Raw genomic sequence first — 22,935 nt, 5'->3', positions numbered from 1 at the left:
CCAGTGTTCTTGCCTGAGGAATCCCAGGGAAGGGGGAGCCTGGTGGGCTGCCGTCTATGGAGTCGCCCAGAGTCGGACACGACTGAAGCGACTTAGCAGTAGCAGTAGCAGTAGCAGAGAGAGGCAGTTCAGTTCTTATATACAAAGGGAACTAGGTTTGCTGTTTGGAAACTTAGTTCTATTTTATTTCTAAGAGTCCATGACCTGGCTTCTGGTGTACTTATTTGTTCATCTGTTTTTATGTCAACATTAAGAGATCATAGTAGAATTTTCTTTGCTTCCACAGCATAAAAATATGTTTAAAAAGATAAGAACTTTTTAAAAAGTCCTATTATAAGATGAAAATTATATCCTCTGCACATAGTATTTTCTAAAGCAATGAATAACACATACGTCTTAATGAAGACTTTCTAGGGACCACAGGCCAACTTGTACTTAAGGGGCACTTTCATAGCTGTATCACAGGTACATAGAAAATTTTGTCTCCTCCATTTTCAAGCATTCTTTCCTTTTTCTAAGTTACTAGCTTGTGTTTTCACTTGTTACTCATTTCCCCCAAATTTCCCTTTATCTCAGAAATAGCCAATAGTTTATATATATATATATATATATATATATATATATATTATCTGCTGAGAAATTACCCCTAGACATGGGTAGAGGTTCCAGGAAATTATAAATTAATGATTTCATTCTTCTAGGTCATATAGCTTCCCCAAGGCAATACCAAAGACAAAATCTTCAAAATTGTTCTGACAGACAAACAGGCAAACACACTTAAAACCATGCCCTTTGAATGGACTCACTAGCAATCCTGAGGAAAAATAATAATAGTTTTTCTCATGAAAAAATTCTGTCCACTGCAATAGTTTCCACATCCCTTACTCAGGGTACATGGCTTATTAAATTCAGTTCAGTAGCTCAGTCATGTCTGACTCTTTGCAACCCCATGAATCTCAGCATGCCAGGCCTCCCTGTCCATCACCAACTCCCGGAGTTCACTCAAAATTATGTCCAACGAGTTGGTGATGCCATCTAGCCATCTCATTCTCTGTTGTCCCCTTTTGCTCCTGCCTCCAATCCCTCCCAGCATCAGAGTCTTTTCCAATGAGTCAACTCTTTGCATGAGGTGGCCAAAGTACTGGAGTTTCAGCTTTAGCATCATTCCTTCCAAAGAACACCCAGGGCTGATCTCCTTTAGAAAGGACTGGTTGAATCTCCTTGCAGTCCAAGGGACTCACAGGAGTCTTCTCCAACACCACAGTTAAAAAGCTTCAATTCTTTGGCCCTCAGCTTTCTTCACAGTCCAACTCTCACATCCATACATGACCAATGGAAAAACCATAGCCTTGACTAGATGGACCATTGTTGGCAAAGTAACGTCTCTGCTTTTCAATATGCTATCTAGGTTGGTCATAACTTTCCTTCCAAGGAGTAAGCATCTTTTAATTTCATGGCTGCAATCACCATCTGCAGTGATGTTGGAGCCCAGAAAAATAAAGTCTGATACTGTTTCCCCATCTATTTCCTATGGAGTGATGGGACCGGATGCCATGATCTTCATTTGCTGAATGTTGAGCTTTAAGCCAACTTTTTCACTCTCCTCTTTAACTTTCATCAAGAGGCTTTTGAGTTCCTCTTCACTTTCTGCCATAAGGGTGGTGTCATCTGCATATCTGAGGTTATTGATATTTTTCCCGGCAATCTTGATTCCAGCTTGTGTTTCTTCCAGTCCAGCGTTTCTCATGATGTACTCTGCATAGAAGTTAAATAAGCAGGGTGACAATATACAGCCTTAACGTACTCCTTTCCCTATTTGGAACCAGTCTGTTGTTTCCATGTCCAGTTCTAACTGTTGCTTCCTGACCTGCATATAGGATTCTCAAGAGGCAGGTCAGGTGCTCTGGTATTCCCATCTCTTTCGGAATTTTCCACAGTTTATTGTGATCCACATAGTCAAAGGCTTTGGCATAGTTAATAAAGCAGAAATAGATGTCTTTCTGGAACTCTCTTGCTTTTTCCATGATCCAGTGGATATTGGCAATTTGATCTCTGGTTCCTCTGCCTTTTCTAAAACCAGCTTGAACATCAGGAAGTTCACGGTTCACATATTGCTGAAGCCTGGCTTGGAGAATTTTGAGTATTACTTTACTAGCGTGTGAGATGAGTGCAATTGTGCAGTAGTTTGAGCATTCTTTGGCATTGCCTTTCTTTGGGATTAGAATGAAGATTGACCTTTTCCAGTCCTGTGGGCACTGCTGAGTTTTCCAAATTTACTGGCATATTGAGTGCAGCACTTTCACAAGTAACCACTAACCCAAGTAAGACAGTAGGTGTTGCAAGAGGGCATCAGAGGGCAGACACACTGAAACCATAATCACAGAAAAATGTAGTCAATCTAATCACACTAGGACCACAGCCTTATCTAACTCAGTGAAACTAAGCCATGCCGTGTGGGGACACCCAAGATGGGCGGGTCATTGTGGAGAGGTCTGACAGAATGTGGTCCACTGGAGAAGGGAATGGCAAACCACTTCAGTATTCTTGCCTTGAGAACCCCATGAACAGTATAAAAAGGGAAAATGATAGGATACTGAAAGAGGAACTCCCCAGGTCAGTAGGTGCCCAACATGCTACTGGAGATCAGTGGAGAAATAACTCCAGAAAGAATGAAGGGATGGAACCAAAGCAAAAACAATACTCAGTTGTGGACGTGACTGGTGATAGAAGCAAGGTCTGATGCTATAAAGAGCAATATTGCATACGAACCTGGAATGTTAGGTCCATGAATCAAGGCAAATTGGAAGTGGTCAAACAGGAGATGGCAAGAGTGAATGTTGACATTCTAGGAATCAGCAAACTAAAATGGACTGGAATGGGTGAATTTAACTCAGATGAGCATTGTATCTACTACTGTGGGCAGGAATCCCTTAGAAGAAATAGAGTAGCCATCATGGTCAACAAAAGAGTCTGAAATGCAGTACTTGGATGCAATCTCAAAAATGACAGAATGATCTCTGTTTGTTTCCAAGGCAAACCATTCAATATCACGGTAATCCAAGTCTATGCCCCAACCAGTAATGCTGAAGAATATGTCTTATTATTCCCTTATTAAAACATGACAATTAAAAAAAATGGCAATTAATATGTCACAATTTGGGGCTAAACTTTCCTCATTTGCTAATTGGGATGTTATTTATACCATTTAGATGATCTTATTAATACTTATCCTTAATATAATTAATTATTATTTTAGTTTTATATTGTTGTTGTTGTTTAGTCATTAAGTTGTATCCAGCTCTTTGGTGACACCACAGACTGTAGCCTTCCAGGCTCCTCTGTCTATTGGATTTCCCAGCAAGAATACTGGAGTGGGTTGCCATTTCCTCCTCCAGGGGATCTTCCTAATGCAGGGATCGAACCCACATCTCCGTGTCTCCTGCATTGTCAGGCAAATTCTTTACCACTTTACCAGGGAAACCTTTTCAATTTGTTACTGTTCTCATTTTATTATTTTTTTGTACATAACTATCAAATGATAGAAGATTTTTAATGAGATAGATTATGTGAAAACTTTTTGGTTAGCCAGTCTAATAAGGCTAATTGGAAAAGACCCTGATGCTGGGAAAGATTGAAGGCAGGAGGAGAATGGGATGACAGAGGTTGACATGGTTGGATGGCATCACCAGCTGGATGGACATGAGTTTGAGTAAGCTCCAGGAGTTGGTGATGGACAACGAAGCCTGGCGTGCTGCAGTCCATGGGTCACAAAGAGTTGGACATGACTGAGTGGCTGAACTGAACTGAATTGATACTAATAAGGCAAGGTTTGTCAATCTTTTAAGAGGTTCAGCAAAGCACAAGACCACGAGGGGCAATTTGAAGCAGGCACAACCAATTCTTGATTCCCTTTAAAGTAGAACTAGTGAATTTGGGTCAGGGAGGCCACAGGTATATTTTAATTGATCTTCATGGTTCAAATATTTGGAGATTCTGTATAAAGACAGAGTTTTGGGTTTTTTTTTAAATGACAACTTTGAGTTCACATTTCTTGTGTGGCAAATAATAAGCCAGAGCTAGAAAACAACAGCTTTTTGGTGAAACTCACTAATTCCCCACAGTTTACATCATTTTCTACTGACACTTACTCACAGCTACTCTACATGGCATCCTGTCCTCTGTAGAATTCTAAGCTTGCAAACCTTGTTTTAAAGTCATGGAACTGGATTGAAAAAATTAAATAAGCCACCTGCAGCATCTCATTCTTTTCATCTATATAAGGTAATAAAAAAGATTAAAATATTTCAGATTTACCTCTTTAATATTTATGCCTGTTCCTACTTAGAAAAATTGCATTTCTGTATTACTATTAAAGAATGAATAATGCAGAAATATTTTCTACTGTCACCTCCCCATGTCTATGTATGTGTGTTTTTGTGTGTGTGGTGGGGGTGGTTTGCGTGTCAACTTAGTCCTGGTAAATTCACAATGATGAAAAAGATTAAAACCTAATATGATAAGACATTATCAGTCCAAATCTCATGATGAACTTTTCAAAACAGTATTTTAGTATTTGCTCACAAATTCCTGTTTTATAACAGGAATTTATTTATTGTGTTTATACACAATGCAAAAAAAGAACTATATTGCAGAAAATACTTCATTTTGAAAAGATGATGAGTCATTGTATGCCTAAAATTAATTTCTCTTTGTTCAATTCATCTGCTTAAAGCAGTTATAAGTATAAAATTACTTATAGCAATCAGTATTCTGGTAGTTTGCCAGCTTTCAACAGATAAGCTGTTTTTTGAAATAATTATTTTCCAATAGTGTCATTGAAGTTGAGAACATTTTAGTTCCTCCCACTCTTTTAAATTTCTTCTTAATTAAAGATATGGCTTTTTTCCTTTTTTAAAAAAATTATATTGAATAGACTGTGAATATGGAATGTGAATATTAATTCTTTGATTATTTTAAAGGGTTTTCTGTGAAGAATCAAATATCATGTAATATTTGTCAGTGGTCCCACTTTGGGAAGAATAATTTTAAGTAGGTTCAAGTCATATAATCAGCTACTAAAGAATTTATAATTTATATATGACATGCCTATTCATATTTATTTTAGGACACCATTGATAATAAGTACAAAATTTACATATTAGTTCATTTCTTATTTTTATATATTTAAATACTTTCTAAATCTTAAAGGTTTATTGGTAGCTTAAGTAGATTTAAGTTTATTCTTTCTTGCATAAGTGCAGAACACAAACATTTTCTCAGAATTTCATTTTGAACCTATGAATGTTTTCTTTATAATAGGAAGCAGGCTCCATAAACACAGGAACTATATCTCTCTTCTTTGTCATTTTTTCCCCTCCACTGTCTTAACGTATAGTGTTTGCTTAATAAATATTTACAAACAGGTATTAAGACAAATCAATCCATATTTAAAAGTATACACTTCTTTCCTTTTTAGATATCATTTGTTTTTACAGCTAGAGATTTTTTAAGAGCCAGTTTACTATATTACAACATCAAATAGTAAACTGATAAAATGATGAATTTATAAGTCACAGAGTAAATATGTAAGATGTGCTGAGAGAACTCTTAAGAATCAATTAAATAAAAAGATAGAAGTGAGTAACAGACATGATATGATGGCCAAAAAGGAACCATAAATATGTCACGCCTCCTGGGGTGACCTTCTAGTTAGGCATGTGTAAAGCTCTTTATCACTTACAAGATTTTATCAGTCCTGACCTTAGGAACATAGATTGCTAAAGCTTAAAGTCTGAACTTATATGGCAGAATAAAATAACTGCTCTTCTGGAAATTTTCAGGGAGTATGACCTCCATCTTTCGACCAGTCAATATGTATCAAAATCTGGTTTGACAGAAGTACTTATGGACAATTTTCACACTGATAAGCACTTTCGTCTTGATTATCTTTTTCTTTTATTAAACAATAAATTTCAAGTAAGGTAATCTAATGTTCTGAATGTGGTTATTCTCTCAGCATTATTTGCTAGTTTATGGCAAAAGTCAAAAGGCTGGGAACATGGACAGAGGCAAGAGACTAATATGCTGAAGAGCTTTAGATCGGTACAGAGAGTAAAATACTTAAATTTGGGATTGCTGAAGTATCATTTAAGGGGCCAAGAGTTTGGTACAGAGAGAACTCAACCTTTTCCTTGTACATATTTGCAGATTTAGCAAGTTAGGCCTAGAGACTAGGAAATCAAACAGAAAGAGAATGAAAAGCAGGATACAGTTTTAGGCACCTACAGACAGGTTAGAAGACAAATAATTAAGGACAGGAATGCTAAGGTCCCCAGGATACACTCATTTGGAAACTTTGGAGACTTACATATAAAATGTGTGACAAATCAGAATTTGTCTCAAATCAGCTCAGCCCCTGACTGGACTGAAAGGCTCTGTCCCTCTCCTGCATCTCAGATGGTAAAGTCAACCTTGTATGAAGAAACGTTTACTGCCTAAGTTCTACAATTTTTTGAGTTTAAGATTTAGAATCACAAATGCAAAAAAGGAGACCAGTAGAAAATAAAACAGAAGAGAGAAGCAGATTCATAAAAGATCTAGATATGAAAAGTTTTAGATACAAATTTTAAAATAATTATTAATAAAGTCAAAGAGAATTGATCAGAGAACTGAATCTCACAAAGGCATAAAATGAAACTTTTAGAACAAAAAATACAAATAATTGAAGTATTCAATATATGAATTTATTGAGCTGGAACATAGATCAGTAGAATGCATACTGAAAAAGAGACATCATTCTTGTCGTTCAGTCACTCAGTTCTGTATGACTCTTTTCGACCCCATGGACTGCAACAGGTCAGGTTTTTCTGTCCTTCACCATCTCCCAAAGTTTGTTCAAACTCATGTCCATTGAGTCGGTGATGCTATACAACCTTTCCTTCCTCTGCCATCCCCTTCTCCTCCTGTCTCAGTCTTTCCCAGCATCAGGGTCTTTTCTGATGAGTTGGTTCTTCTCATCAGGTGGCCAAAGCACTGGATCTTCAACTTGAGCATCAGTCCTTCCAATGAATATTCATATTAAGGGTTGATTTCCTTCAGGATTGATTAGTTTGATCTCTTTGCAGTCCAAGGGACTCTCATGAGTCTTCTCCAACACCACAGTTCAAAAGCATTAAATCTTTGGCATTCAGGCTTCTTTACAGTCCAACTCTCAACAGCCATACATGACCACAGGAAAAACCATAGCTTTGGCTCAGTTTCTGCCCTTTACTGTGTCCATCTTTGCATGAAATGTTCCCTCAGTATCTCTAATTTTCTTGAAGAGATCTCTAGTCTTTTCCATTCTATTGTTTTCCTCTATTTCTTTGCATTGATCACTTATGAAGGCTTTCTTATCTCTGCTTGCTATTCTTTGAAACTCTGCTTTCAGATGGGTATATTTTTCCTTTTCTCCTTTGCCTCTCACGTTTCTTCTTCTCTCAGCTATGTGTAAGGCCTCCTCAGACAACCATTTTGCCTTTTTAAATTTCTTTTTCTTGTGGATGGCTTTGATCACAGCCTCCTGTACCATGTTATGAACCTCTGTCCATAGTTCTCCAGGCACTCTGTCAGATCTAATCCCTTGAATCTATTTGTCACTTCCACTGTATAATTGTAAGGGATTTGATATGGATATATTGAATCAGAGATATATTCAAATATTAGGACTAGATCTAGTAAGTGATATGAAAGTTGTTGCTGTTCAGTCATTTAGTTGTGTCTGGCTTTGCAACACCATGTACCATGACAGTCTTCCTGTCCTTCACTATCTCTTGAAGTTTTCCGGAACTCATGTCCATTGAATTGATGATGCCGTCCAACCATCTCATCCTTTGTTGTCCCCTTCTCCTCCTGCACTCAATCTTTCCCAGGATTAGGGTCTTGTCCAGTGAATCAGCTCTTTGCATCAGATGGCCAAAATATTGGAGCTTCAGCATCAGTCCTACCAATGACTATTCAGGGTTGATTTCCTTCAGGACTGACTGGTTTGATCTCCCTGTTGTCCAAGGGACTCTCAAGAGTCTTCTTCGGTGGTACAGTCCAAAACCAACAATATGAAAGAACAGTATAAAAATAAGACATATCACTGACTTAATTTTTAAGCTGTCCAAATAAATGGAGAAGCATACCATGGTTTTGTAATGTATAATTTGATATTATAAAAGTGATCCTCCTCAAATTGTACTGTAAATTCAATGTAATCCTAGTTAACACCTCAACAGTAACTTCTGTGAGTGTATGGAAGTTAATAGGCTGATTCTAAAATTCAAATGGAAATGCAAATACCAATAATAAAACAATCCTGAAAAAGAGTAATAAAGAGGATTTATGCTACCATATATTAAAAATTATAACAAAGCTCAGTAATTAAGAGAATGCAGTTTTTTGGACAGAATAGAAAATTCAGAAAGTCTGTATCTGCATGTATTTACATCCATAGCTAACCCTTTTTTCTATTTATTTATCTCATCTATTCTATCACCTATCTATCTTTCTATCACCCTTGATTTTTACAAAGATGCCACAAAAATTCAGTGGGAGAGAAATATCTTTTTGATAAGTGCTTCTGTGTCAGTTGGATATCCATATAGCAAAGTAAATGTATTTTGACCCTCAGCTCACACCAATTTCAGATGGGTTGAGACATCAGTGTAAAAGGAATTACAAAAATCTTTTGGAAGAATACTTAGGCAAGTTTCAATGTAAGCAAAAATTTCTTAAACAGAACATAAAAAACAGGATACGTGCAATCGTACCCCTAGGTATCTTCAACAGAAATGCATACATATTTTGCCGATTGATACATACAGTTCATGTTCATGACAGCTTGAAATTAGAAACAAAAATGTCTATCAACAGTAGAGTAGGCGAATATATTTTGTCATATCCAGATAATTGAATACTATACAGCAAGGGAGTTCATGAAGCAATTTTTGAACGAAGGCACAGGAGTACGTTTTGATTCCATGTGTATGATTTTAAAACAGGCAAAACTAATCAATAGGTATAGAAGTCATGATAGTGTTTGACATTTGTGAGGGGGAATTAGTGATTGCAGGAGGGTGTGTAATAGGAATTCTGGTTATTGGAAATACTTTGTTTTTAACCTTTTCTCTTTTTAAGCAAACTATACAAATGAAAGTATACAAGACAAATACAACGCAAGCATCCTTTCACAATAGCTGCATAGGTTTGAATAAATGAAAGGCCTCTCAAGATTCCATAGAACTGACTCATGGAAGGCAAAAGTACAGTAGCATGGGAGAAGGAAACAGCATGCACATATCAGGCACCCAAGAGACTTCTGGGTAGAATTTCCCTGGATCATTTCTTACCTACTAAGGATGCATCTTGCCTCCAGATTATCAACCTCTAAGCCATGGTTGTGGGAATGCTAAGGTCAAGCAAGCTGTTCAAGCAGTTGCACCAGATGTAAATCATCCCTAGATAAGCTGACCCTGAGTGTAAGCTGGGAAGTTTCATACTTTAAAGAGTCATCATAAATCAGTGGCCCAGACGTTCCAGGCTGAGTCAGTACCACACTGCAAGCTGTCCCAGGAAATAAGCACAAAGCTATCTCAGTCTAGCTGTAAGATAATTTTGTCTTACACTTCTTATAACTAAGTGAAAGTGAAAGTCGCTCAGTCATGTCTGACTCTTTGCGACCCCATGAACTTTACAGTCCATGGAATTCTCCAGGCCAGAGTACTGAAATGGGTAGCCTTTCCCTTCTCCAAGGGGTCTTCCCAACCCAGGGATCAAACCCAGGTCTCCCACATTGCAGGTGGATTCAAACCCAGGTTAAAAAAATAACACTTTTCTAAAGCATCATGGCAGGTTCTCAAAAATTTAAACACTAAATTACCATATGATCCAGAAATTGCACTTCTGAACCTGTATCCAAAACAATTGAAAATGGAAACTTGAATTGATATTTATACATCAATGTTTGTAGCAGAATTATTCACAATAGACAAAAGGTGGAAGCAACCCAAGTGTTCATCACAGATGAATGGATAAACAAAGAATAGTATGTATATATGTATATATTGTATATACACACACAGTGGAATATTATTCTATCTTTAAAAGAATAAAATTATGATAGATGCTATAACATGGATGAAAGAAGACATTGTGCATAGTCAATTATAATCCAGATGCTTAAGGATGATTCCACTTATATGAGGTAACTAAAAGAGTTAAATTCATAGAGACAGAACATAGAATGGTGGTCCCCAGGGCCTAGGGAAAGGAAGCATGGTGGAATTACTCTTCAATGAGAACAGAGTTTCAGTTTAGAGTGATAAATTTTGGAGATGGATATTGGTGATGGTTTCACAACAAAATGAATATAGTTAATATTCTTGAACTGTCCATCGGATAGCAAAGAGTGGGACATGACTTAGCACACACTGAACTGTATGTTTAAAATGGTTAAAGTCCTTGCATTTTTTCTTCTCCTTTCTGAAAGTGACCAAAGGAAAAGTGAAAGTCGCTCAGTCCTGTCTGACTTTTTGTGACCCCATGAACTACATAGTCCATGGAATTCTCCAGGCCAGAACACTGATGTAGGTAGCCTTTCCCTTCTCCAGGGCATCTTCCCAACCCAGGGACTGAACCCATGTCTCCCACATTGCAGGCAAATTCTTAACCAGCTAAGCCACAAGGAAAGCCTGAAAGTGACCAAGATGCATACAAAAGAAAGGACTGTCTAGCTTTTAGTGCTGCCTGCCTTGAAGGTGGCCATGATTCACTTACATTGTATGTTGTTGTTGTTGTTTAGTCACTAAGTTGTGTCCAACTCTTTGTGACCCCACGGACTGTAGCCCGCCAGGCCCCTCTATCCATGGGATTTTCCAGGCAAGAATACTGGAGTGGGTTCTCAGTCCTTTCTTCAAGGATCTTCCCGACCCCGGGATTGAACCTATGTCTCCTGCTTGGCAGGTGGAATCTTTATTGCCGAGCCACTGGTGAAGCCCTTACATTGTTTGCTTTTTGTCTAAATTAAGCAGAGTAACAGAGGGAGTTATATACATTATAGTTTGTCCACTAAAAGGATACCATGTAGTTGTTAAAAATGGGTCCTGGGATCCCTGTCATAGATATGAAATTAAACCACAATTTAGTAAGTGTAAAAGCAATATACGAAACTATTTACACTGTAGCAGTTCGTGTTGATAAGGAAAAAAATGTGCACACACCCACATTGAAGTAGGGACCAGTACACACAAAGACATTTACACTAAACATCCATCAGGGTTCTTTAAACTGTGGCTACATAACAATAATGCACACATCTGTTTCCAGTAGGGGAATGATGAATAGTTTTAGCTTCCTTCTTTATGATTATCTGTACTCTTCAAGTTTTCCTTATTAAATTTAATTTTAAAAGTGCAAAAAAAAAAAAGAAAAAGAAAAGAAAAAGTGGTAGCCAGAGCAGGCTTCTCTGCAACTTTAGCATTCTTTGTATGGTTTAAAAAATTGCAATATCTAAAATCTGACAGTAGGGAGAAAAGTTAAATAAAATCTGGTGTATTCATCAAAAAATGGTTAAAATGATAAATTGTATGTATATTTTACTTAAAAAAAAAAAAAGAAATAGTACTTTTTCACTTACCTTAGAAGCTTTTCCATGTGTTCTGATCCAAATTTAAACCTTTGGCCCTCCCCCAAATTTAAACCTTTTGCCATTCCCCCCAAATTAACCACTGTAGTGACATTTAAAGTCATTAGTAACAACGTTTCCTTAAATGTTCATCCCTTACATTCTACATTGGCCTTGACCATTTTATAAAAAAATCAATGTCTATTAGTTTTTTTCAATCTATAACTCTGAATTTTCCTTATGTTTTTTGTTGAAGAACCTGGGGCATTTGACATGTAGAGTTTCCTTCAGTCTGATTTTTTTCTGTTTGAATAATTATGTTTTAATTCATCAACAATTCTCCCCCTAGGAACTTGATAAAGATAGAATGGCTTTATTATTATTTGTCATGGATTGACAAATAATCTTTGTAGAGAGAGAAACTGTTAATGAACTATAAAGTCATTATATTAAAATTCTGACAAGTACATTATACATTTTGGTTTCAATAATGTGGTGATTAAATTCACCCTTTCCAGTCCATTTCAGTTCGCTGATTCCTAGAATGTCGCCATTCACTCTTGCCATCTCTTGTTTGACCACTTCCAATTTGCCTTGATTCATGGACCTGACATTCCAGGTTCCTATGCAATATTGCTCTTTACAGCATCGGACCTTGCTTCTATCACCAGTCACATCCACGACTGGGTATTCTTTCTGCTTTGGCTCAATCCCTTCATTCTTTCTGGAGTTATTTCTCCACTGATCTCCAGTAGCATATAGGGCACCTACTGACCTGGGGAGTTTCTCTTTCAGTATCCTATCATTTTGCCTTTCATACTGTTCATGGGGTTCTCAAGGCAAGAATAACGAAGTGGTTTGCCATTCGCTTCTCCAGTGGACCACATTCTGTTAGATCTCTCCACCATGACCCGCCCATCTTGGGTTGCCCCACGGGCATGGCTTAGTTTCATTGAGTTAGACAAGGCTGTGGTCCTAATGTGATTAGATTCACTAGTTTTCTGTGAGTATGGTTTCAGTGTGTCTACCCTCTTATAACCCTCTTGCAACACCTACCGTCTTACTTGGGTTTCTCTTACCTTGAGCGTGGGGTATCTCTTCACGGCTTCTCCAGCAAAGCACAGCCAATGCTCCTTACCTTGGATGAGGGGTATCTCCTCACCACTGCCCTTCCTGACCTTCAATGTGGGAGAGCTCCTCGAGGCCCTCCTGTGCCCGCGCAGCCACCACCCCTGGCCTCGGATGTGGGGGCGTAGGGTAGCTCCCCCCGCTTGCCGCCCCTGGCCTCGGGCTTTGGAGTAGCCATCATGGTCAACAAAAGAGTCCGAAATGCAGTACTTGGATGCAATCTCAAAAACGACAGAATGATCTCTGTTCGTTTCCAAGGCAAACCATTCAATATCACAGAAATCCAAGTCTATGCCCCAACCAGTAATGCTGAAGAAGCTGAAGTTGAATGGTTCTATGAAGACCTACAAGACCTTTTAGAACTAACACCCAAAAAAGATGTCCTTTTCATTATAGGGGACTGGAATGCAAAAGTAGGAAGTCAAGAAACACCTGGAGTAACAGGCAAATTTGGCCTTGGGATACGGAATGAAACAGGGCAAAGGTTAATCGAGTTTTGCCACGAGAACGCACTGGTCATAGCAAACATCCTCTTCCAACAACACAAGAGAAGACTCTATACATGGACATCACCAGATGGTCAACACCAAAATCAGATTGATTATATTCTTTGCAGCCAAAGATGGAGAAGCTCTATACAGTCAGCAAAAACAAGACCACGAGCTGACTGTGGCTCAGACCATGAACTCCTTATTGCCAAATTCAGACTGAAATTGAAGAAAGTAGAGAAAACCACTAGATCATTCAGGTATGATCTAAATCAAATCCCTTATGATTATACAGTGGAAGTGAGAAATAGATTTAAGGGCGTAGATCTGATACATAGAGTGCCTGATGAACTATGGAATGAGGTTCGTGACATTGTGCAGGAGACAGGGATCAAGACCATTCCCATAGAAGAAATGCAAAAAAGCAAAATAGCTGTCTGGGGAGGCCTTACAAAGAGCTGTGAAGAGAAGCAAAAAGCAAAGGAGAAAAGGAAAGATATAAACATCTGAATGCAGAGTTCCAAAGAATAGCAAGAAGAGATAAGAAAGCCTTCCCCAGTGATCAATGCAAAGAAATAGAGGAAAACAACAGAATGGAAAAGACTAGAGATCTCTTCAAGAAAATTAGAGATACCAAAGGAACATTTCATCCAAAGATGGGCTCGATAAAGGACAGAAATGGTATGGACCTAACAGAAGCAGAAGATATTAAGAAGAGATGGCAAGAATACACAGAAGAACTGTACAAAAAAGATCTTCACAACCCAGATAATCACAATAGTGTGATCACTGACCTAGAGCCAGACATCCTGGAATGTGAAGTCAAGTGGGCCTTAGAAAGCATTGTTACGAACAGAGCTAGTGGAGGTGATAGAATTCCAGTTGAGCTATTCCAAATTCTGAAAGATGATGCTGTGAAAGTGCTACACTCAATATGCCAGCAAATTTGGAAAACTCAGCAGTGGCCACAGGACTGGAAAAGGTCAGTTTTCATTCCAATCCCAAAGAAAGGCAATGCCAAAGAATGCTCAAACTACCTCACAATTGCACTCATCTCACACGCTAGTAAAGTAATGCTCAAAATTCTCCAAGCCAGGCTTCAGCAATATGTGAACCATGAACTTCCTGATGTTCAAGCTGGTTTTAGAAAAGGCAGAGGAACCAGAGATCAAATTGCCAACATTCGCTGGATCATGGAGAAAGCAAGAGAGTTCCAGAAAAACATCTATTTCTGCTTTATTGACTATGCCAAAGCCTTTGACTGTGTGGATCACAATAAACTGTGGACAATTCTGAAAGAGATGGGAATACCAGACCACCTGACCTGCCTCTTGAGAAATTTGTATGCAGGTCAGGAAGCAACAGTTAGAACTGGACATGAAACAACAGACTGGTTCCAAATAGGAAAAGGAGTTCATCAAGGCTGTATATTGTCACCCTGTTTATTTAACTTCTATGCAGAGTACATCATGAGAAACGCTGGACTGGAAGAAACACAAGCTGGAATCAAGATTGCGGGGAGAAATATCAATAACCTCAGATATGCAGATGACACCACCCTTATGGCAGAAAGTGAAGAGGAACTCAAAAGCCTCTTGATGAAAGTGAAAGTGGAGAGTGAAAAAGTTGGCTTAAAGCTCAACATTCAGAAAACGAAGATCATGGCATCCGGTCCCATCACTTCATGGGAAATAGATGGGGAAACAGTGGAAACAGTGTCAGACTTTATTTTTCTGGGCTCCAAAATCACTACAGATGGTGACTGCAGCCATGAAATTAAAAGACACTTACTCCTTGGAAGGAAAGCTATGACCAACCTAGATAGCATATTCAAAAGCAGAGACATTACTTTGCCAACAAAGGTTCATCTAGTCAAGGCTATGGTTTTTCCTGTGGTCATGTATAGATGTGAGAGTTGGACGGAGAAGAAGGCTGAGTGCCGAAGAATTGATGCTTTTGAACTGTGGTGTTGGAGAAGACTCTTGAGAGTCCCTTGGACTGCAAGGAGATCCAGTCAGTCCATTCTGAAGGAGATCAGCCCTGGGATTTCTTTGGAAGGAATGATGGTAAAGCTGAAACTCCAGTACTTTGGCCACCTCATGGGAAGAGTTGACTCATTGGAAAAGACTCTGATGCTGGGAGGGATTGGGGGCAGGAGGAGAAGGGGACGACAGAGGATGAGATGGCTGGATGGCATCACTGACTCGATGGACGTGAGTCTCAGTGAACTCCAGGAGTTGGTGATGGACAGGGAGGCCTGGCGTGCTGCAATTCATGGGGTCGCAAAGAGTCGGACATGACTGAGGGACTCATCTGATCTGATCTGAATGTGGTGATTCTTGTAACTGGTCATGGGCTTCCAGGGTATCTATTTATGGCTGTTGGTTATTACAAGATTTGATTTTTTCCTACAGGGCATAAGGCTCTTAGGCCAGGCTGCCTTTTGTACTTGACTAAAATGAATCTTTTCCTCCCTCATCTTGCTGTCACTTGAGAGGTGCTGTGCGGACTGCTGTATGAACTGCTGTGAGGAATACTGTGATTGATATGGAATGTTTGACACTGTCCTGCAGAGGCACTGTGCTTCCTGTCCCATATCTTTTGAAGTGAACCTGTTACCAGGTGTGGCCCATGCTTGTCTTGTAAATGAATGTGACATTGGACCTAAAATCATTCCCTGGTCAGCATGGCCTCCATTCTCCTATACTGCTTTTAAGTTAATTGAAAATGCTTGTGTATGATCATATACAGCATTTAAAATTATAAATATGAGAGCCCTAACATTTTTACATGTTTTCAATTTCTATGCCATATTTATTTTTACTTTTTGTTTTGTTTTCACTATACATCTCATTGCTATAATGATACAAATGTGGTATTAATAGAGGGTTGTTTATATTAATCTCTTGATAATGTTATGCTATTCAAAATACAGTGACATACTGAGCATACTACTATAATGTAAGAATATTTATATATTTATATGGTCATAAACATAAGGTGATTTCTATTACTTCTAAGGGATAATTATAGGGGAAAATTTTTCTTAAGCTTTGACATATACATAGCAATATACTTTAAAATATATTTTTAATTAGAAAGTATTTATTTTTCCCCAGAAAATGAGGTTTATTAAAAGGTAGTCTCATTATTCACTAAACAGAATATATATATTGCTTTTAGGAAGTAAGTATAGAAATACATTTTACATATCAGTAAACATTTGTGGAATCTTCATCTCCAGCTTTTGTTCTATGCTTTTTATTTCTCCATGATAAATAGCTTCACTCAAAAGTTTATTTTTATCTACAATCTAAAATATTAGATATAAAGCACGAGACATGATGGGAGATCAATCACAATGACTTTGTTTCAGATTTGTGACAATACAAAAATGTGCAGGTTTTACTTAATTTAAAAATCATTGAGTTCATTTTGTTTTCACAACTGATTAAGTTGGCAGGAGTTTTACTTAACTCTTCCCTTGAATGCTTTTCTTAATATGAAAAGATTTGGGTCTCACTGTATCTTTAGACAATTGTGATCTTCTGAGAAAGACTGGAAAATAAACTTGTTTGCCTACAATGTGAGGAAAGATAGACATAAGGGATATAATAGCAGTTTTTATTGGTTCACCAATGCTATCCATATATTATTTTTATTAAGTAGATTGGTTTGGGGTAGTGGAAGCAGAAACCACTTATAAAAGGACATCAAGTATAGAAAGTGACAAGTGTTATTTTACAAATTGTGTTGTGAAAATAGTCTAACTGCCTGGATCACCCAGGTATAGAAATGCCTGCTCACAGGGCCTTAAAGAGAAATGGAGCGTACTGAAGAACTCAGCTTTCAGGTTTGGACTGCATTGATGTTGGGCAGAGGCCTTTATTAAACCTGAAAGGAGAATGTTTTCATCAGAAGAGAGTTTGCATGCTATGATGCTTTGAGTTATTCATTCAATGTGATTTTTAAGGCACTGACACTGTATGCAGTCATAGGTACTGAGCCAATTATAAAGATGATTCATTTTCTGTAATGGCTGTACCAATTTACATTCCCACCAGCAGTACACTTACTGAACACTGGGGATTTGCTGAGATAGATTTCAGGGCCTCTGATCACACACAGAAACAAACTTCTTGGTGTCCTTCCTTTTATAAGTGGTTTCTGTTTCCACTACCCCAAACTAGTCTACTTAATAAAAATAATATATGGATAGCATTGATGAACCAATAAAAACTGCCATCACATCCCTTATGTCTATCTTTCCTCACATTGTTGGCAAACAAGCTTATTTTCCAGTCTTTCTCAGAAGATTAAAATTGTGTAAAGATACAGTGAGACCAAAATCTTTTCATATTAAAAAAGCATTCAAGGGAAAAGTAAAATAAAACTTCCTAAAGCTGAAACTCCAATACTTTGGCCACCTGATGCGAAGAACTGACTCATTTGAAAAGACCCTGATGCTGGGATTGACTGAAGACAGGAGGAGAAAGGGACGACAAAGGATGAGATGGTTGGATGGCATCACCAAATCAATGGACATGAGTTTGAGTAAGCTCTGGGAGTTGGTGATGGACAGGGAAGCCTGACATACTGTGGTCCATGGGGTCGCAAAGAGTCAGACATGACTGAGCGACTGAACTGAACTGAACTGATCACACACAGGTGGCGCTGGAGGTAAAGAACCTGCCCACTGATGCAGGAGACAAAAGACACTCGGTTTGACCCCTGGGTGGGGAAGATCCACTGGAGGAGGGCATGGCAACCCACTCCAGTATTCTTGCCTGGAAAATCCCATGGATAGAGGAGCCTGGCAGGCTGCAGTCCTGGGGTTGCAAAGAGCCAGACATGACTGAAGTGATTTACCACACATGCAGGCACATCACACACAAGGAAAAGAATATGAGAAGATATATTGATTAGCTCGACTATAGTCATTTCACTGTGTGTGTCAAATCATCATGCCCTACACCTTAAATATATGTGATTTTTATGTAAAGAAAATTAATAAAAGATTTCATTGACAAAAAGAGGAATTGGACATAATCTTCACCACTGAGTGGTTTAATACTGAAGGAGACACAAAAGAACAGAGGACTTTCAATCACATCAGAGAAATTGATTAAGTCAGTTTATTTTAGTAGTCTTTTGGGAGGAGGTGCCATTTGGGCTCATTAATAAAGCTTCTGCAAGGAGATCCAACCAGTCCATCCTAAAGGAGATCAGTCCTGGGTGTTCATTGGAAGGACTGATGTTGAAGCTGAAACTCCAATACTTTGGCCACCTGATGCAAAGAAGCTGACTTATTTGAAAAGACCCTGATGCTGCGAAAGATTGAGGGCAGGAGGAGAAGGGGACGACAGAGTATGAGATGGTTGGATGGCATCACTGACTCAATGGACATGTGGATTCCGGGAGTTGGTGATGGACAGGGAGGTATGGCATGCTGCAGTCCATGGTGTCGCAAAGAGTTGGACATGACCAAGCGACTGAACTGAACTGAATAAAGTCTCAGGTAAATAATGCACAGGTTTTTCTGGTGCGTTCGCAGTAAAGAATCCACCTATCAGTGCAAGAGATTTGTATTTGATCCCTGGGTAGGAAAAATTCCGTGGAGCAGGAAATGGGAACCAACTGCAGTATTCTTGCCTGGGAAATCCCACAGGCAGATGATCCTGGTGGGCTATAGCATAGCAAAGAGTCAGACACAGCTTAGCGACTAAACAATAACAACAAAATGATACACATTGATTCTATGAATTATTTCCAGACATCCCTTAAAAACTCACTCAGCTACTACCAAAAATTAAATTTTTACAACACCTGATTATTTTAACCTCCATACAGTTGTTTGTAAATAAAGAATCTCCTTCTGGTTAACAAAAAAGTTAACAAAATTTCATTGACCACCTGGTATTTTTCCAGGCACCATAATAAACTTTTTTTTCATCATGAAACTTTTATTCTAGTGGGAGAGATAGATTATCAACCATGAAGAAAATGTATCAGGATACAATTCCAGATATTGTGATACTGTGAGCAAGAGAAGGCAGAGTAAAGAGTTAGGATCAGCTTTAGCTAGGGTGATCAGAGAACTCCCTTTAAAGAGAAGGCGTTTGAGAATAAAACTGAAAGATGGAGAAAACAAGGCAAATGTTGGAAGAATATTCTCCACTGTGAGCCAAGTGTTGAAGAGTGTACCTGCACTGACTTATTTTATACTTTCGTGCTGTTAGTTTTGAACTTTTAACTTGGAATCAATTAACCTTAAAACTTTACATACTTTGTCAGAAAAGTTTCTCTAGTCTTCCTTTTCTGGACTGGCAGCTCTTATACAAACAAAGGCAATTCTCTTTTGTGCTAATTACTTTCTGTCTCTTAATCACTGACTAATTACCTCTATTTGAAACAGAATTTTTCAGTGTTCCTGAAGAAGTCAGTAGGAGTACTCTGTGAATTATAGATGGTGTTTTTCAGTGCATAATGTGTAACAGAAAAATTCAAGAAATGTCTGCATTTCTTTTGTCCAAACTCAAGTATTTTGACAATTTTGCTTTTTATTTTTCATTTTGACTGATTTCATAATGAAACCACTAGAATAATTACATTGAAACAGTTTACCTTAATTTGAAGCAGGGGAGTCTAACACTGTATTTAAATTCATGGTGACTACTTGTGATCTTCACAAGTTAAAAAACCAAGATATCTGGGGAATGGGAAATTGGATCTACACAGAAGAAAATGAGAAATAAATAGGATTCTTTACAATTTTTTAAATTTTTGAGGGTATTTTCTTAAAGGGAAAAACTGGAAGTTAAAATATATTTTTTTAAATGTGTTTATATTTAATCAGAGCTTTTTCTCTTTCAAGGTAAAGATGTAAATGCTCTGCATAAATCGATAATTCACCTGTAAATTATATATAATACTTAAAATATAGATGTACAAGGATTGATGAGCTAAAAGAATATTAAGTGAAATCAAAAATAAGCAAAACTCAGCCATAGCCAGTCATAAAATCATGAAATAATACCAATCTAAAATATCTGTTTTATCAGATCAGATCAGATCAGTCCCTCAGTCGTGTCCTACTCTTTGCGACCCCATGAACCGCAGTACGCCAGGCCTCCCTGTCCATCACCAACTCCCAGAGTTCACTGAGACTCAAGTCCATCGAGTCAGTGATGCCATCCAGCCATCTCATCCTCTGTCGTCCCCTTCTCCTCCTGCCCCCAATCCCTCCCAGCATCAGAGTCTTTTCCAATGAGTCAACTCTTCCCATGAGGTGGCCAAAGTACTGGAGTTTCAGCTTTACCATCATTCCTTCCAAAGAAATCCCAGGGCTGATCTCCTTCAGAATGGACTGACTGGATCTCCTTGCAGTCCAAGGGACTCTCAAGAGTCTTCTCCAACACCACAGTTCAAAAGCATCAATTCTTCAGTGCTCAGCCTTCTTCACCGTCCAACTCTCACATCCATACATGACCACAGGAAAAACCATAGCCTTGACTAGACAAACCTTTGTTGGCAAAGTAATGTCTCTGCTTTTCACCATGCTATTTAGGTTGGTCATAACTGTCCTTCCAAGGAGTAAGTGTCTTTTAATTTCATGGCTGCAGTCACCATCTGCAGTGATTTTGGAGCCCAGAAAAATAAAATCTGACACTGTTTCCCCATCTATTTCCCATGAAGTGGTGGGACCAGATGCCATGATCTTCGTTTTCTGAATGTTGAGCTTTAAGCCAACTTTCTCACTCTCCACTTTCACTTTCATCAAGAGGCTCTTGAGTTCCTCTTCACTTTCTGCCATAAGGGTGGTGTCATCTGCATATCTGAGGTTATTGATACTTCTCCCTGCAATCTTGATTTCCAGTTTGTGTTTCTTCCAGTCCAGTGTTTCTCATGATGTACTCTGCATGTAAGTTAAATAAACAGGGTGACAATATACAGCCTTGACGAACTCCTTTTCCTATTTGGAACCAGTCTGTTGTTCCATGTCCAGTTCTAACTGTTGCTTCCTGACCTGCATACAAATTTCTCAAGAGGCAGGTCAGGTGGTCTGGTATTCCCATCTCTTGAAGAATTGTCCACAGTTTATTGTGATCCACACAGTCAAAGGCTTTGGCATAGTCAATAAAGCAGAAATAGATGTTTTTCTGGAACTCTCTTGCTTTTTCTATGATCCAGTGGATGTTGGCAATTTGATCTCTGGTTCCTCTGCCTTTTCTAAAACGAGGTTGCACATCAGGAAGTTCACGGTTCACATATTGCTGAAACCTGGCTTGGAGAATTTTGAGCATTACTTTACTAGCATGTGAGATGAGTGCAATTGTGCAGTAGTTTGAGCATTCTTTGGCATTGCCTTTCTTTGGGATTGGAATGAAAACTGACTTTTTCCAGTCCTGTGGCCACTGCTGAGTTTTCCAAATGTGCTGGCATATTGAGTGTAGCACTTTCACAGCATCATCTTTCAGGATTTGAAATAGCTCAACTGGAATTCCATCACCTCCACTAGCTTTGTTCGTAGTGATGCTTTCTAAGGCCCACTTGACTTCACATTCCAGGATGTCTGGCTCTAGGTCAGTGATCACACCATCATGATTATCTGAGTCGTGAAGATCTTTTTTTTTTTTTTTTTTTTTAAACTTTACAATATTGTATTGGTTCTGCCATATATCGAAATGAATCCACCACAGGCATACAAGTGTTCCCCATCCTGAACCCTCCTCCCTCCTCCCTCCCCATAGCATCCCTCTGGGTCGTCCCAGTGCACCAGCCCCAAGCATCTAGTATCGTTCATTGAACCTGGACTGGCGACTCGTTTCATATATGATATTATACATATTTCAGTGCCATTCTCCCAAATCATTTCACCCTCTCCCTCTCCCACAGAGTCCAACTGTTCTATACATCAGTGTCTCTTTTGCTGTCTCGTATACAGGGTTATTGTTACCATCTTTCTAGATTCCATATATATGCGTTAGTGTACTATATTGGTGTTTTTCTTTCTGGTGAAGATCTTTTTTGTACAGTTCTTCTGTGTATTCTTGCCATCTCTTCTTAATATCTTCTGCTTCTGTTAGGTCCATACCATTTCTGTCCTTTATCGAGCTCATCTTTGCATGAAATGTTCCTTTGGTATCTCTGATTTTCTTGAAGAGATCCCTAGTCTTTCCCATTCTGTTGTTTTCCTCTATTTCTTTGCATTGATTGCTGAGGAAGGCTTTCTTATCTCTTCTTGCTATTCTTTGGAACTCTGCATTCAGATGTTTATATCTTCACTTTTCTCCTTTGCTTTTCGCTTCTCTTCTTTTCACAGCTCTTTGTAAGGCCTCCCCAGACAGCCATTTTGCTTCTTTGCATTTCTTTTCTATGGGATTGGTCTTGATCTCTGTCTCCTGTACAATGTCACGAACCTCATTCCATAGTTCATCAGGCACTCTATCTATCAGATCTAGGCCCTTAAACCTATTTCTCACTTCCACTGTATAATCATAAGGGATTTGATTTAGGTCATACCTGAATGGTCTAGTGGTTTTCCCTACTTTCTTCAATTTCAGTCTGAATTTGACAATAAGGAGTTCATAGTCTGAGCCACAGTCAGCTCCTGGTCTTGTTTTTGTTGACTGTATAGAGCTTCTCCATCTTTGGCTGCAAAGACTATAATCA

This window comes from Bubalus bubalis, chromosome 4 (genome assembly GCF_019923935.1).
Source record: "Bubalus bubalis isolate 160015118507 breed Murrah chromosome 4, NDDB_SH_1, whole genome shotgun sequence".
Classification (NCBI taxonomy): domain Eukaryota; kingdom Metazoa; phylum Chordata; class Mammalia; order Artiodactyla; family Bovidae; genus Bubalus; species Bubalus bubalis.
Note: the sequence above shows the minus strand (reverse complement) of the source record.